Source organism: Periplaneta americana, chromosome 3 (assembly GCF_040183065.1).
Source record: "Periplaneta americana isolate PAMFEO1 chromosome 3, P.americana_PAMFEO1_priV1, whole genome shotgun sequence".
In the NCBI taxonomy this organism is placed as follows: domain Eukaryota; kingdom Metazoa; phylum Arthropoda; class Insecta; order Blattodea; family Blattidae; genus Periplaneta; species Periplaneta americana.
Window position 1 is genome coordinate 22,844,125 of NC_091119.1, and position 17,245 is coordinate 22,861,369.

Sequence of the window (17,245 nt, forward strand, 5' to 3'; positions counted from 1 at the left end):
AAAATGCCAGCGTTATTAAAGCAGGTACTAGACAACGCCTTCAAAATTATCAACCTTGTTAAGGCACGACCTTTGCAGTGTAGGCTACTTAAAATCCTGTGTGAAGACATGGGTAGTATACACAAGTCATTGTTAGTAATATTACACACAGAAGTGCGATGGTTGTCGCGCGGTAAAGTGTTGTCCCGATTACATGAACTTCGAACGGAAGTTTCTTCACTTTTGAATTACCAGAACAGTTTGATAGCAGATTATTTGAATGATCAGGAATGATTGTACAAATTATGTTACTTGGCAGACATTTTTCAAAAATTAATTCAGCACATACATACAAGGTAAACGGAAGACTATATTCGATGCTGATGACGAAATTGTCGTACTGAAGAAAAAGATAGCGTTCTACATAGAAAGCGTCGACAATAACGATCTTACGTTTCTCATTGACTTCAAACTTTATAGAAGAAAACAACATACTCGTAACAATGAATGTCCCATTCATAGCGATAATGAAAGAACACCTTGACAATTTGCTTCAAAATATGAATTCATACTTTCCTAGGGACACTCAGGAATCGATTCTAAAGAAATATGAGTGGATTGTAGATCCATTTCCAGTGATGTCAAAACCAGCAGCCCTCACTACTTCAGATATGAGGTCCTTATAGATATGGTTTCGAACAGCAACTGTCAGGCATCATTTAAAAGCAAACCATTTCCCAAATTTTGGGCTAAGTTAGGGGAGGATCTTTTGATACTAAGTTCAAAAGCTAAATTTATCTCACTGCCTTTTGGTACTGTGTACCTCAGTGAAACGACCTTTTCGAGGTACACGGCTACAAAAACAAAATATCGAACTTCTTTGGACACAGAAGACGATATATGTCTTCAACTGACTTCTATGATACCGGACATTGACAAACTCTGTCGCAAGAAACAGGCACATTCTTCACATTAACTTCGAGTGTACTGTACATGTAACATTGTAACATTTTTTAAATATCTTAACTACTTGTTAATATCATTTTGTAGATTTAAATAAATTATATCCAGTACCTTTTTACTTTTTTGTCCTTCATTACTATATATATTTCGGTTTATGTATCGTGTGAAATATGCTTCATAGAACGTAGACAGATAAAACTAAAAAGTAAACATTTCTTGGGGCTCCACGACAAACTTTTGCTTCAAAAAGGGCTCCGTGGCTGAAAAAGTTTGGGAACCGCTGCTCTAGAGTATGCCATTAGGAAAGTTCAGGATAACAGAGAGGGTTTGGAATTGAACGGGTTACATCAGCTTCTTGTCTATGCGGATGACGTGAATATGTTAGGAGAAAATCCACAAACGATTAGGGAAAACACGGGAATTTTACTTGAAGCAAGTAAAGAGATAGGTTTGGAAGTAAATCTCGAAAAGACAAAGTATATGATTATGTCTCGTGACGAGAATATTGTACGAAATGGAAATATAAAAATTGGGAATTTATTCTTTGAAGAGGTGGAAAAATTCAAATACCTGGGAGCAACAGTAACAAATATAAATGATATTCGGGAGGAAATTAAACACAGAATAAATATGGGAAATGTCTATTATTATTCGGTTGAGAAACTTTTATCATCCAGTCTGCTGTCAAAATATCTGAAAGTTAGAATTTATAAAACAGTTATATTACCGGTTGTTCTTTATGGTTGTGAAACTTGGACTCTCACTTAGAGAGGAGCATAGGTTAAGGGTGTTTGAGAATAAGGTGCTTAGGAAAATATTTGGTGCTAAGAGGGATGAAGTTACAGGAGAATGGAGAAAGTTACACAACACAGAACTGCACGCATTGTTTTCTTCACCTGACATAATTAGGAACATTAAATCCAGACGTTTGAGATGGGCAGGGCATGTAGCACGTATGGGCGAATCCAGAAATGCATATAGAGTGTTAGTTGGGAGGCCGGAAGGAAAAAGACCTTTAGGGAGGCCGAGAAGTAGATGGGAAGATAATATTAAAATGGATTTGAGGGAGGTGGGATATGATGATAGAGACTGGATTGGTCTTGCTCAGGATAGGGACCTATGACGGGCCTAATGTGAGGGCGGCAATGAACCTCCGGGTTCCTTAAAAGCTAGTGAGTAAGTAAATACGTATTCTGAAACTAAAATGTGTTGTGAATTTCATAGTTGCTCCGTACAGATTTTTTTTCCTGTTTCATTTGAGAAGAAGTCATTGTTCTGCATTATCAAATAATTATGTCCACGTAACCATTTATATTACAGGATAAAATAACAACTGCAACAATAGAAAATACGTGTAAAATGTCTTATGAATGGCTTACAGGAATAAATCAAATTGCAAATAAGGAAATCGAAAATGTGCTCTTGCATTCTCACCTGTTAAAAGCCCTGGTACGAATTACATTATTACATTATTGTAATTACGTCCAAACACTCCAGACATCAGGGTTAAGGCCCATTCACAATGAAAATTAAACATAACCGTAACATAAACACAGAAGTTTGCGCCCAGGCTACCAAATAGGATCATTCACAATGATTCACATAAGCATTGACATAAACATTACCGTAAGACGTTAACAGGAAAGTTTGTAAACTCCAAACTTTCATGCTTATGCTTACGTGATTTGCAAACAGAACACAATCGTGGAGCTCTGAAGTATACGACAGAATATGAGGAAATGGCGTCGTTGTTATGTTTCCATGGTTACCAAGTATGTTTGCTGTCATGTTTATGTTCCCATCGTGAATGATCTTGATTTTACCGTAACGTTTATATTCTTAAGTTAACGCTTACGTTATGTTTAATTTTTATTGTGAATGAGCCTTTAAACCATGGCCGGGCATGAGAGCGGCTCTATTTAGTCGCCCAGAGCTGTTCTCGCTCCGCAAGGCACTTCAATTCCAAGCCAGAGCAGAACGCTCACGCAGTGGCGGACTCGCATTACAGCTACCTTCCCTGCATTAATATAACAAGAGCCACGGTTGTTCTAGTCATTCAGTCTGTCAGTACATAATAGTTTATAAGGATATTACATCAATCCATTGTACAGTACAGAATTTATAACACTCTTATTAATTTAATGAAATAAACTTCGCTCTATGCACACACACAAATCATTAGGCTTATTTACATAACACATACGCACATACCGCAATATCCTCACCACGGTTCTACGAGACAGGCGTATGGCTTCCACTTCCCCTACTTAATATAATATAATATAATATAATATAATATAATATAATATAATATAATATAATATAATATATGACCATAAATTAATACAACTTAAAGAAAATGTTTCTCAGGTACATTATATTAGATTATCTATTGGATATTTATATTGCATTATTAGTTATTATAGTATATTTAGTAATATATATATCATCATCATCATCATCATCTTCCTAACAAGTATTAGGCCAAGTGGCCTGTTACGGTCTCAAACTAGAATTTTCAGTCCATCTCTTCTTTGGACGGCCTAGAGATCTTTTGCCATATGGATGGTAATGAAGCAGTGCTTTTGGAATTCTGCATCGATTCATTCGTTCGAGATGACCCTTCCACTGAAGTTGATATTTGCTGATGAACTGCATAATGGGTTCTGTTTGAAGTTCTTGCATTAGGTCCTCATTTTTTTTATGATCCCAGCGAGTATATCCAGCTGTTGCTCTCATAAACCTCATATATATATATATATATATATATATATATATATATATATATCATATTATATATCATAAACTGTAATATACTATAGGATAGGGACCGATGGCGGGCTTATGTGAGGGCGGCAATGAACCTTCGGGTTCTTTAAAAGCCATTTGTAAGTAAGTAAGTAATATACTATATTATGATATATTATAATATTTGTATAATTTAAAATTATATATTACTAAATGTATAATAACTTATAATGCAATATAAATATCAAATAGATACTCTAATATAATGTACGTGAGAACCATTTTCTTTAAGTTGTATTAATTTATGGTGTTCATTACCAACATATTTGTCATATTCAGTAGCATGTTGTAAAGAATAATGTCGTTGGATATTGAACATCTTAATCAGTTGGAGTGTTTTATGCCAAATTAAACACTTTGCTAATCCACTGCTCTCTACAAAAAAGAACTCCTCCTCCCATGATACATTAAAAGCATTGGGAGTAGCGGGACGCTTTAGTGTATGAGCGGAAGCTCCGTCTTCAAAGTTCGCCATCATATTGCAGAGTCACCACTGCACCGACACTGAATGACGTACAGTATGCTTACGTCACAGCGCTCGCAAGACGCGCTCTTTAAAGCACACAGCGCTCATTTCTCAGAATCACGAAATGTGCCCTGCCCTGGTTTATACTGTAACTAGTGGCTTGTGCAGCAAATGCTGCAAACTAAGTTCATTAGACGTTCAAATAAACATTTTTCAGATTTATTTTCAATGAACAATACCAGACATTTTGAAAGTTATTTGCTTCCATAATAATGAAAGATACTCTCTCTCGAGCCAATATTGAAGAGAACTACGCATATAAATATCTACACCAAACCGCCATTAAATATATGAAAAAGACCCAACCCCACTTGATTAATAACTATAAAAATATTTGATTTTTAATAATATTATTATCTTACGTAAGTTTTATAGCTTTCAGTAACATATACTATATAGCCGCCACTCAGTAAAATATAGAAATCAAAATCTAATTTAAGTTATTCTCTACATCTACATATATAACCCCAAAACGTTTCACTTTCATATCATCAATATAACATTAATATGTATAATTAATGAAAAATAGTCACATCACGGCATTAACTACAATAATATTTCATTTCTAATGGTAATAATGTCATCAAACCACCTCAAGTTTTGTAGTTTTTAATATCCAATACATAGCTGTACCCAGAAAGTTACACACCATAGAATCGAACCTGTAAATTATTTTTAGGAAGTTTTTAATAACCAATTTAATTTGAGCTCTAAGTATGTCAGCATTCTTGCAGATCATGGCCTTCGTGTAATATTGTTTACTGTAGTGTGTGTTTTGTTTTATTCTGGAATGCAACACGGCCGACTTGAAGCGAAGGGTATATCAAGTGGCCGTGAATGCTATTAGCTAGTTCTCAAAACTGACGAGAGATGGATTTTGGAAAATAGGAAAATTATGTTTAAAAATTGACATTTCACTGAAAAATAACCTTTTTCCGAAAAACTTTGAGTTCCAAGCTTCAAAATGAGGGGTCATTTATTAAAATCCGTTCAGCCATTTTCCCGTAATATCCATTACCAGTTGAAATTATATATATAGATAGGAAGGTACTTAAAATTTCACGCTATCAACATTGAAAGCGTAGATGTGATGACGTAATAAACAGCCCTGGATTACAAATGCACACCGCGCGAGTACTGGAGGATTAATTTCGCAGTGGAATACGCAAAAGCGAGTGTGTCTACTTCCACCTCTCCCATGCCTCGTCATGACTAGTCAGCGCATCAGGTTCAATTTTTCTCTCCCTTGTTCAAGATTTATTTGTTACAAAAGCTGATTAAGGAGATAGAAGGGCACGGTTTTGCTGCTTCTTAAATGGTGCGTGACAAAACAGTTTTAGATTGACTGGATTAGGCACTGTTACAAAACAACAACAGCAAGGTTTTCGCTGATGGTGGAAGGAAAGAGAGACAAGAAGAGATGGTCCTGGTCCCCATTAAGATCGCTGTCTCGTTGGACAACATCCACAGCAGACACGGATATATACATGGATGCCCCTCCCTGCAGCTTACACGTGTTGTTTTCGTTAAAAAGATATGTCAGTTAGTTAATAGGTTTAGGTTTAGACCATCTCCCTCTTGCTCATTCCTCAACTCTCAGGAATGTCCTATGAAGGCTGATTTACACTATAGCTACACCCACGTCAAAGACTTTCAATCAACTCGGCGTCCTAGCTCTCTTTTCCTCATCTGAGATTTCAGACTTTCACGATGATTGTAGTAAGAAGAATGTTTTGTAATTATCACTAGGGCTATAATTCATAGGCAAATAAATATTTAATTTGCACTGTAATAGAAACTTGTAATATTGTATTTTAAGTTTCGAACAAGGCACTTGTACCAGAGGTCTGCATCGGACGTTTTCGCTCGAGCGCCAAGTAGTTCATAGCATAATCCGATAGGTAGCGCACATGCAGGATGGGTAAAATTGTCACGAGCGATAAATCCTCGAACGGTATAAGCCGAGCGTTAGACATTCGTTCTTGTTACAGTGATGAACTGTGTAGATGTTTATCATTTCAAAACTTTGCAGTGTTTAACTAACCTCTCCATAGTACAACTACAAAACTTGCTTTAAAATGTAATATAAATGTTGTAGGTAAATGTTTTTTTTTTCTTCTTCCCACACAGGAGTGGTTTTGTTTTTGCCACATCTGATAGATGTTATTGGATGTAAATGTAAAAAAAGGTAAAGGTATCCCCGTAACATGCCATGAAGGCACTTGGGGGGCATGGAGGTAGAGCCCCATGCTTTCCATGACCTCGGCACTAGAATGAGGTGGTGTGGTTGGCACCACGCTCTGACCGCCTTTTACCCCCGGGAAAGACCCGGTACTCAATTTTATAGAAGGCTGAGTGAACCTTGGGGCCGTTCTGAAAGTTTGGCAACGAGAAAAAATCCTGTCACCACCTGGGATCGAACCCCGGACCTTCCAGTCCATGTAATAATTATAAACGGAGAACACAACTACGATAATGCAAAAACTGTATCAAGTTTTCTATGGGTAGTAATAATAATAATAATAATAATAATAATAATAATAATAATAATAATAATAATAATAATCTCTAATAATTAGTGTATCAATCTTTGCGTCTGTAACAGTTGTGCAGCCTGATTATTCGTTTTGTTATATTTTCTGTGACGTTATCTCTGAATTAATATTGCTATTAATCTACTGCTATATCAATAATAAGTTATATTGTAAAACGTTTCTATATTGTCGCAGTACTATATAGGCGGAACACTATGTATGGACCTATCATATTATATATGTGGTAAACCAAATATTGAATAGATCTAGATTCATTTTCCGGGCTGAGAGGCCGTGGTCTATTGGTTGGTTTTATACCAGACGTTTCGTCTGCAACTGCGGCAGACATCTTCAGTGGAGTGGTATCCGAGGAAGATGTCTGCCGCAATTGCTGACGAAACTTCTGGTATAAAACCAACCAATAGACCACGGCCTCTCAGTCCGGAAAACGAATCTAGATCTATAGACTCCGGCCGTGAAAGCTCACTACAAATATTGAATAATTATTAATTGGCAATAATAACTGTATATCGAAGTTTTTCATACTATTTTATTTATAACTTCATGTTCCTGTTTTGGTACGTTCCATTGACTGTTCCACTAAACGTTTGTCATAAACGCAGAAAATAAAGCCTTATTTTTGCCGTGTGAGCAAAACATATGTGTATCTTATCTGTCGCCTTCCATACAAGATAAGACATGTCGGTGAGATGACCTTGTACTGTGCTTCTATTTATTATGAGCGTATCACGAGCGATCGTATCTCACTCGAGGGTGCGACACTCGACCGAGTTCAAGCGAGCGATTTAACTCCAAAACAGCACTCTGACTTGAACATATATTTTAAATTTTATTTCACATAAAAACACATTTTGATTTTTTTACGTAATACATATTTTCAAATATTCAAATAAAAATTAAGTTTTCATCAAATAATTTGCGACAAAAGCCGCAATTCATATTAATCATCACCCGAAATTTCAGTGCAGTTGCTTACAAGCAAACATTCTCTGATAAAAGACTTAATTTTTTTTCTTCCGCAGTGTTAATAATGTCAAAACAAGTGCTTGTACAAATTTTGGCTACTCGAGCGCAATTACGAGGGCCGTAAAAATAAGTTTTCCTGGGGCCGTTTACAGAAAATAAACAGTTTGAGAAACAGAATCTACTAGAGCTGGTGAAATATACTCTGGTAACTAGTAACTGGTGAACTACTAAACTAGTATTTTTTAGAAACAGGCCCCTGTTCTTGAATATAACTGTGCTTGAGTAAATTCTCTTGGATTTTCTGCTGACGTTATTGGGCTTAATAAAATTATATGGTGAATTCCCGGTTATGTCTCAACAAATAACATTTCGCTATCACAAATATTCCACCTAAGCTAAAATAAATATCATAACAATTGTTACAGCGTCGTTAAATAACGGACTAAAATGCATTTGGTCTTTATATTACTTACTAGTGGCTTGTGCAGCAAATGCTGCTGCAAACTAAGTTCGTTAGACGTTCAAATAAAAATTTTTCAGATTTATTTTCAATGAAGAATAAGTTACTTGTCTTTTTGAAAGTTATTTGCTTCCATAATAATGAAACATACTCCCTCTCAATGGATTTTTTAGGCCAACTACTTTTTCTTGAACCTATATAACTTCAGTTTTTTAGTTTCAAAGCGAAAACGCAAGTATCAATGTCAGGACGATAGCAGTAGCTATTTCAGGTCATTGTGGATTGTAGGCAAAAGTTAAAATAGATGTCAGATTTCGAACAATAGCATTTTCGTATAGCTGCTGCATGTAGAACTTGAAATGTAGAGCGTAAAATCATTTTATCCTACTAAGGGATCTTGCTGAAATGATCTGGAGACTACAAAATTTTCTAGGCCTCTTATTTTATCAGTAAGTAATACCTTTTGATCTTTCCTTAGGAACTGTAATTTTTCCGCTCTCGCAAGCCAATACTGAAGACAATGACACATATCAATATCTACACTACACCGCCATTAAGTATATGAAAATGACCCAACCCTACTGGATTAATAAGTATAAAAATATTTGATTTTTAATAACAATATTATTATCTAACTTAAGTTTTGTAGTTATATATAGCAGCCACTCAGTAAGTTATAGAAATGAAGATCAAAATTAAGATATTCTCTACATTTACTTACATAACCTCAAAACTTTTCACTTTCATGTCATCAATATAGCATCAATATTATGTACAATTAATGAAAAAATAGACGCATCATGATATTAACTATAATAATATTTAATTTATAATGGTAATAATGTCATCAAACCACCTCAAGTTTCGTAGATTTGAATATCCAATACACAGCTATACTCAGAAAATTATACAGTGCAGAATCAGTTTTTAATAACAAATAGAATTGAGCTCTAAATATGTCAGCAATCCTGCAGGTCATGGCCTTCGTGTAATAGCCTATTGTTTATTGTAGTGTGTGTTTTGTTCTGAAATTCAATCAAGTCGGCAGTGATTGAATAAAATTAGTTCTCAAAACTGACAACAGATGGATTTTGGAAAATAGGAAAATTATGTAGGAAAATTGACATTTCACTGAAAACTACTACTTTTCCGAAAAACTTTGGATGCCAGGCATGAAAATGAGGTGTCACTCATTAAAATCCGTTCAGCCGTTTTCACGTAATTTCCATTACCAGTTCAAATTATATATATATAGATATAAATTTACAAAGATTGGAAGAATGCTCACGGTTTGGGAAACTAGGAACAGAATATGTCGGCAATCCTGCAGGTCATGGCCTTCGTGTAATAGCCTATTGTTTATTGTAGTGTGTGTTTTGTTCTGAAATTCAATCAAGTCGGCAGTGATTGAATAAAATTAGTTCTCAAAACTGACAACAGATGGATTTTGGAAAATAGGAAAATTATGTAGGAAAATTGACATTTCACTGAAAACTACTACTTTTCCGAAAAACTTTGGATGCCAGGCATGAAAATGAGGTGTCACTCATTAAAATCCGTTCAGCCGTTTTCCCGTAATTTCCATTACCAGTTCAAATTATATATATAGATATAAATTTACAAAGATTGGAAGAATGCTCACGGTTTGGGAAACTAGGGACAGAATATGTTGTTATAGCATAGAGCAGCGTTTCTCAAACTTTTTTGAAGTGGGGACCACTTTGTTAAGTCATAACAGTTCCGCTGACCACCTTACTCTTGTTCCCTTCGAAAGCAAGTTTATCATTTTTGTAGCATATTTTAATACCAGAATATTTATATTTTAAAACAGAATTAATTAATTAAAATTAATTTAATTCATTTAATTTTATATTAGTATTAACTAATTAAGTTAATGTTAATAGAAAAAAATTCATTTTCGTTTTTTAATAAATCATGGCTATTAGAGTTTGGACAATCTTTAACTTATTAACTAAACAAAATAAATAAATGTTGGTACCCGCATTAATGAGATGGATAAGCCTCCTGATTCTTGCACAGTTCTATATTTGGATATATGCTAGTAAGCTTAAGTCGAATATCGTCACATACATCGAGTCGATTTCGGTACTTTGTTTTTATTAGAATTTATGATGAAAACTCTTTCTCACAAAGATACGTAAAAGCAAACTGAATTATAATCTGTAAAGCACCATTGTACAGTTCATTATATTCTCTTTTTACTTGTGATGAGGTCCAGAAATTAACCATACCTTCCGCTTGGAATTTCATTTTAAGTCCGGTGTCATTCGAGAGTTCAATTAACTGTTCTCTTTCACTCAATGAAAGTATGTTATTTTCAATATCGTAATGAAAGAGATCACGAACCCATGAAAATTTGTCACATTTACTTGAAAAATAAGTTTCAAATTGTGACCTCAGAGTTTCGAAATGCGAACGTATGTCACTGCACAATTCTTTTCCAATAACGAAATCATTTTCAATCAAAAAAGACTCTAGAGTTGGAAATAGTGAAAAAAAATCCTCTGTTTTATGGAACTGACGCACAAACCAAGTTTTCTCTCGAACACTTTTTTCTCATGCGCATTGAGAACAGTCAAAGAATTTACCTAGTGAGAGAGATTTAGCTCGTTTAGTTTCGAGAATGTATCTGAAAGATATGTCAATGTACTTAGACACATTACATCAGGTGATGTGCAGGGAAAAGATGGCGAGAAACACCACGTTCATAGTGCTTTAAATCCCTCTTTTGTTGCTGAGAGTAGAGTGGGAAGTCTGTAGACAGGTAGGGTAATAAATTTCATAAAATGTACTACTGGGAAAGAAAGTGAAAGGCGATTGCCATGTGTCATTTCCAAACTCTGAGATTTTCAGCTATAGTGTGATAGGCCTACCCAATTCGTTTGAATTTTATTTTTTCTTCTGTCCTTTTTGAAGGACTACAAGGTCAGACCTCGGGGACCACAGGTGGTCCGCGGACCATAGTTTGAGAAACGCTGGCCTAGTGTAAATGAGCCTCAGCTCCAAGCTCAAACCTACACCACGGAAACTACCAACTCATTCCTTTCCTCGCACAAATCGGTAAGAGGAGACGATAAACGATTTGACGGAAGGCCATTAATAATAAGTTATCGAATCATTTCCGAATAATTATTTATTTATCAGACAGCCCCTACGCGTATGCGTAGAAAAGTCAGGTTGTACTGCAGTGAGATTATCGTTCGCTCAAAAGAGATAGGTCAAGAAGTTCAGAAGTGTTGCCTCTGTAGCCAACACACGCCATCTACTATGAATAAGAAAACATAGGACACAATATCACAACCTAAAATTAACTGTTTTCAGAATGTCTCTGCGATAGAGTTTCAAAATAAGGAATTATGTCACTTACTGCTAGTCGTAGTTGATCACGGAGGTATTAATCTGTCAGTCGTGATCTAAATTTGGGTTTTACTATTTTCATTGTTGAAAATAAATTTTCACGCACGTAAGTTGTAGCGAACATGGCTTCAACAGAGCAAGCGAAAGAACGAAGCTTCGGATATTTATTTTTTGGCAAAGATTTGAAAAGTTCAACATTTGTCAAGTCCTTACATTGTAAATCTGTGAATTTAAATTGCAGATCTAACTGCATTATTCGTACATCTGAAAAAGGATCGACGTACAGAGATAATAATAATAATAATAATAATAATAATAATAATAATAATAACAACAATTAACCTTTTAATATTTCATAAGTGACATGTAGCTACTAAGTATGAAGGACGAAACTGGTAATTGGAATTAGATGCAATAGTCTATAGTGCGATAATAGGCACAAAAGAACTGAAGCCTGTATCGAAATGAACGGCCACCATTTTCAAAAATGTGTTTAAATATCCATATTATGATTATTTTTCATTTTAACTTCATTCTCTTATCGTACGCTAATGTGCTGTAGACAGTATAATATACACTGCATAATGAATACGTTCGCATGGATAACTCAGTTTGTATGTAAAAACACTTACTGGTAATACTGTACTGTATTTTGATTAAACAAAACCTAGTGAAAATTTTCACACTCAAAATCGCGATATTTTCTACTTTACGTAAATGGATGAACTAATTTTCATCCCTCCTGTACCTAGTAAAGTGATCTGTTTGTATTTTACGCCAGTATCATCGAACTCCAGTCGTGGAAGGAGGTAGCAAACGGTGTTTCCGGGTCTCAATCATTAATCCAAAGGTATAGCCAGGTTAATATTAAAAATGTTAGTAAAAATAAAATGATGTCCCTGTATATGCTTTTAAAATGATTACTAGTCTGTGTAGCTCTGATGAATTGTGTATATATGCCTACTGTAAATTGAATGGTAGTCTGTATAGCTCAATTGATGAATTGTATATGCTGTAAATTGTATAGTAGTCTGTATAGCTCAACTGATGAATTGTTTATGAATTAATCTACTTGATATTAATTGCTCAAATTTGTATAGCTTAATGAAAGTATGCTACTTTGTATTGTATATATTTGTATAGTTTTGGCCGATGAATTGTATATGCTTTAAATTGAATTGTAATCTATATAGCTCTATTAATAAATGGTTTGTGTTTGTAATATGAAGTAGTTTGCATGATATGTGTTATCAATTTCTGTATATCACAACTGGTTGAATTGTTTATGCCTGAAATTTAATTAACTTACTTGTTATGTATTATACATATAGCTCAACTGATAACTGATCGTTTGCGTTTGTAAATTTAATAATCTGATTGGCTATGTATTGTATACTTTTAGTAGAGCCATCGATGTAGCTCAGTCGGCAGACTCGGTGGGCTGCTGATCCGGAGCTGCGTTCGGGCTTGGGTTGGATCCCCCTTTGGTCTTTGGTTTCTTCCGAGGTTTTCCACAGCCGTGGGACTGAAGCCGGATGGTCTATGGCGAGTCCTTGGCATCAACCCCTTTGATTAGATTACCCCCCTTTGATTTGATTACCTGGTTGGGTTTTTCCGGGGTTTTCCCCAAACCAAAAGGCAAATGCCGGGTAATATTTTGGCGAATCCTTGGACCTCACCTCATCTCACTACATCTCGCCAAAATATTGTAAAATATTGTAAAAAATATAGCAAAATATTGTAAAAAATTGCACAAAATTGTAAATATGGTAGAAAATTACTAAATTGTAAAACTATAAAAATTTGTAAAAATTGTAATTGTAATATTGTAAACTTTTGACTTGTTCCACATCTTAAAGATTCATTGCTCATGTAAGATCTATGGAATAAAATAAATGAATGAATGAAAAAAAATTGCTCCTTCCATTCTACTTGAAACTTTCGTTTTTGTAGAGGTATATGGTTTCGAGAGAGACATTGCGACGATACGCTACTCGCAGGTCAGATACAAATACAAATGGAACGGAGTTTGACTCCAGTGAGTGAGGGGGTAGGGGTTGGAGGAGGTAGGCAGCAAGGTAAATGCATAGCTATCTTTGCGAGCCACAATGTGCTCGCGAGTCACATTTTCGCCACGGCCGGTCTAATACTATATTCGAGTAATACCACCTTGTTGTACAGTAATTTACACAGCACTTCTCTAATAAACAACGCATATGAATGATGCAGCTACCAGACTTGTATGGAAGCTACTAGCATCCAACCATGGGATAATGAGATATTTAATATATGTCTATCTATTAACAGGAAAGTAGGCGTGGAAGTTACACATAGAACGTGCCATTACAGTCATAATTTTCTCACGTTAAACAGAGGTACATTCACGTACATAAACTTCTTTCCTTTTTTTATTCTGGGGTCATTTTCAAATGTAGGCAGTTTAGGATGGCGTGTACGACAAGATGACCAGGTTGTAGAAGAGAATGCCAACAGGTGTGTGAGAGGGGTCGAAGGGAAAATAGTTGCAGTAGGAGCCTACTCTAGAGAGAGAGAGAGGACGGGACACCGCATTCCAAACTTGACCCGATCTCGGAAGACCTCACCCACACAGAACCAGCCTCGGGCAGCGAGTTCTTTCAATTCCGATGCTAATGTGATGCTGCTCGTGGTGTAGGTCGCGTCATTGACGATCCGCAGATTAATTGCTGACAAGCTGCCCATTGGCTCAGTTTGAATGATTTTATTATTTTCAGTCTATTGGCTGCTGAACACTGCTCCAAAATTTCAACTATTCCAACCATGGAGGGTAAGCAGAATGTGTGTAACAATTCCAAACACAACTTTTGTGACTTAAAAATTGTAGCAAACATCACTGTATATTGGTAAAGACATAGGCTTGTAAGTTTTTTTAGAATGAGTGGTAAGCTGATATAAAGGAAAAGATACGTAAATTTGGATCAGAAAGAGTTTAAATTAATATTGATCTGTTAATATTAATGACTTATGTATTTATTAGCCACTTAATATCTCTTAGATAAATCATTGAAACATATATATTTTGTGCGAGATCGTGCGTATTTGCTTGTTTTTCGCACAGAACCAATGCGCGGTAAGTGTGAAATACCACATTCAGTATTCCCAACGTAACACACATAACAATTTCCCTCTTCTTACCGCTTAAGCGCGACATTCATTTTACTGCTTTAGGCTTTTAACATATTATTTTTAGAGACGTTTAACATAGTAATAATTATAAATTGGAAACTTACCACTGCAATTTCACCTAAATTGCAATGTTAATTATTGTTTTAAATATTTGCAAAAATTAAGTAAAGTCTACTACTCCACGAAAATTATTGCATTCCTGATACAAGTAACATTAAGGAATCCGTGAAAAAATCAACAAGATTCCAGATGCCGATGTTATTACTGCAATGTGTTATATAAATAATATTGTTAAAATATTAAAATGAAAAATAAATCATTACATAACCTTACCGTTTGTTTTAAGTTCGCATTTATAGACTGCGGGAAAAAAAAGACAGACGTATATCACGGCCTGCTAGAGTATAGTAAACACAGAAAACATTTTATAGCAACAATGTTGAAGAAAGCTATTTTGGTTTTCCGAAGTTGCAGTCATTAAACAAAAACCAACATGGAGATTTCATTGCAACTAATTAGAAATTCGTCTTTCAGGTATGTAATAAACGATCTTCGCACAAAATAATGTACGATACACGAGCGGTATGTTTGTTTTCAACTACGTTTCGCTTTTTCAATCTTTTCCTCGAACATGAAAACGTCAACATACCGCTCTTGTAACGTATATTACTATTACAGATTCAAGATTTTATGAATGAAGAAAAGCCCAATGTATTGCTAAAAAACTATTAACGATTAATTGCAACAGCATGGCAACATAGTACGACACGTAAGATTTTATCAAATTTTATCAATTATCTATTGTTGATTTTTATAATAAATGTTATTTAAATATAAAATGGATTGATATTATATCACCATTCCACTCATAACTCCCCGGTAATTAATTACAAATTCAACAATTGAGTCTTTTTCACCATGTTTATTAATTTGCTGATATTCTTATGTCTGCTAATGACTTAATGCAGGATATAATATGTAACATTTTCGTCAATTTTAATTATTTTATATGTGTTTTGTAACATGAGTTATATATACCAGAAATCATATCGACATTTTCCAAATTTACATTTCCTGGAAATCTTTTTCAAAACCTTTTTAATTAATAAGACATAACTACATAAAATTCATGAAAGTCCATTTTATCATGCATAATACTAGCCTATGTACCATTTTAATTTGTTCAAGGTTTATATTCCGTGTTTCTTAACAATATCTGATGATACCGAAAAGACGAAAACGTTAATATTCCATATACAATGTTATAGCAAATAAACATTTGCAAAATAGATAAATCTTATAGATTGAACTTGAAACTTTTATTATATTGAACTAGATTTATCTGAAAACAAAATGTGAGAAGCTTATTTCAAAATCACAAAGCCACAACTGTCTGTTGGTAGTGCATATTGATTTTATAAACTAATATTACTGTATATCTAGGGTAGCCACAATACCCCACTTGAGATTGCGAGGGTTATATCCAGAAAAAACTTCAGAAATCCATCCAAATTTTCATTTCATCAAGAACTGACTTTACCCCATGTCTTTTAACAATGAACGATTTTATTCATCTTGAAACACATTGCATATATTTATATTTGTTTATATAATATGCATGAGGACTGTACTGACAGTATGGGTCGACCTACCATTAGATAAGAATAAAATAAAACAGTGTTCATTATACCTAAACCTTATTTTAAAGGAATGTTTATTTCTTTACTAGCCGTAACCGTGCGGTCCGCTGCACCTGTTAGAAATAAATATAAAGTAATTACATAATAAAAATAGGACGTTTGATCCAGGGAACAACTTTTACAACAGCGCAAGATAATCTGTTTCGCTCATTACCCCTTTTTTTTTTTGCATTGCATTTATTGCATATATATTTTATGTATTTTAACACGATTCAATTGAGCATAGTTAAAATTTGAATTATAAAATAATGGATTGCTAAGCTAACGTACTATTACTGCATACTAAATCAATACACTCCCGTTGTTCGTTAATTCTCTGAGATTAAAATGAGTGTACATAAATATTATTTTAAGAAATACAGAAAATGAATGTACAAAATAGCCTATCAAATTTTCTGTGCATAAGAAGCTATTTTAATCGTACCTGTCCTCGATTTACTCAGACGTTACTGTAATAACATTATAGCATTACGTCCATCTAGAGAAACTACACTTTCCAATGGTGAAATAATAATTAATTATACAAATCGGTTAATTTAGCTTCTGATATTACTTCATACAAACACAGAAACATTCTCTGTAGGCTACGTTTAATAGCTTTCGACTGTTGATGCCCAAGGCCCCTATTTCGATTGTTGTTGTCCAAGGCCCTTATAGACGAAGTCATTTGTTCTTAATTCATTGCACCGTCTTAGATGGCGTTATTTTAATTTTAAAACTCATTTATCTCATTAAATATCAATCC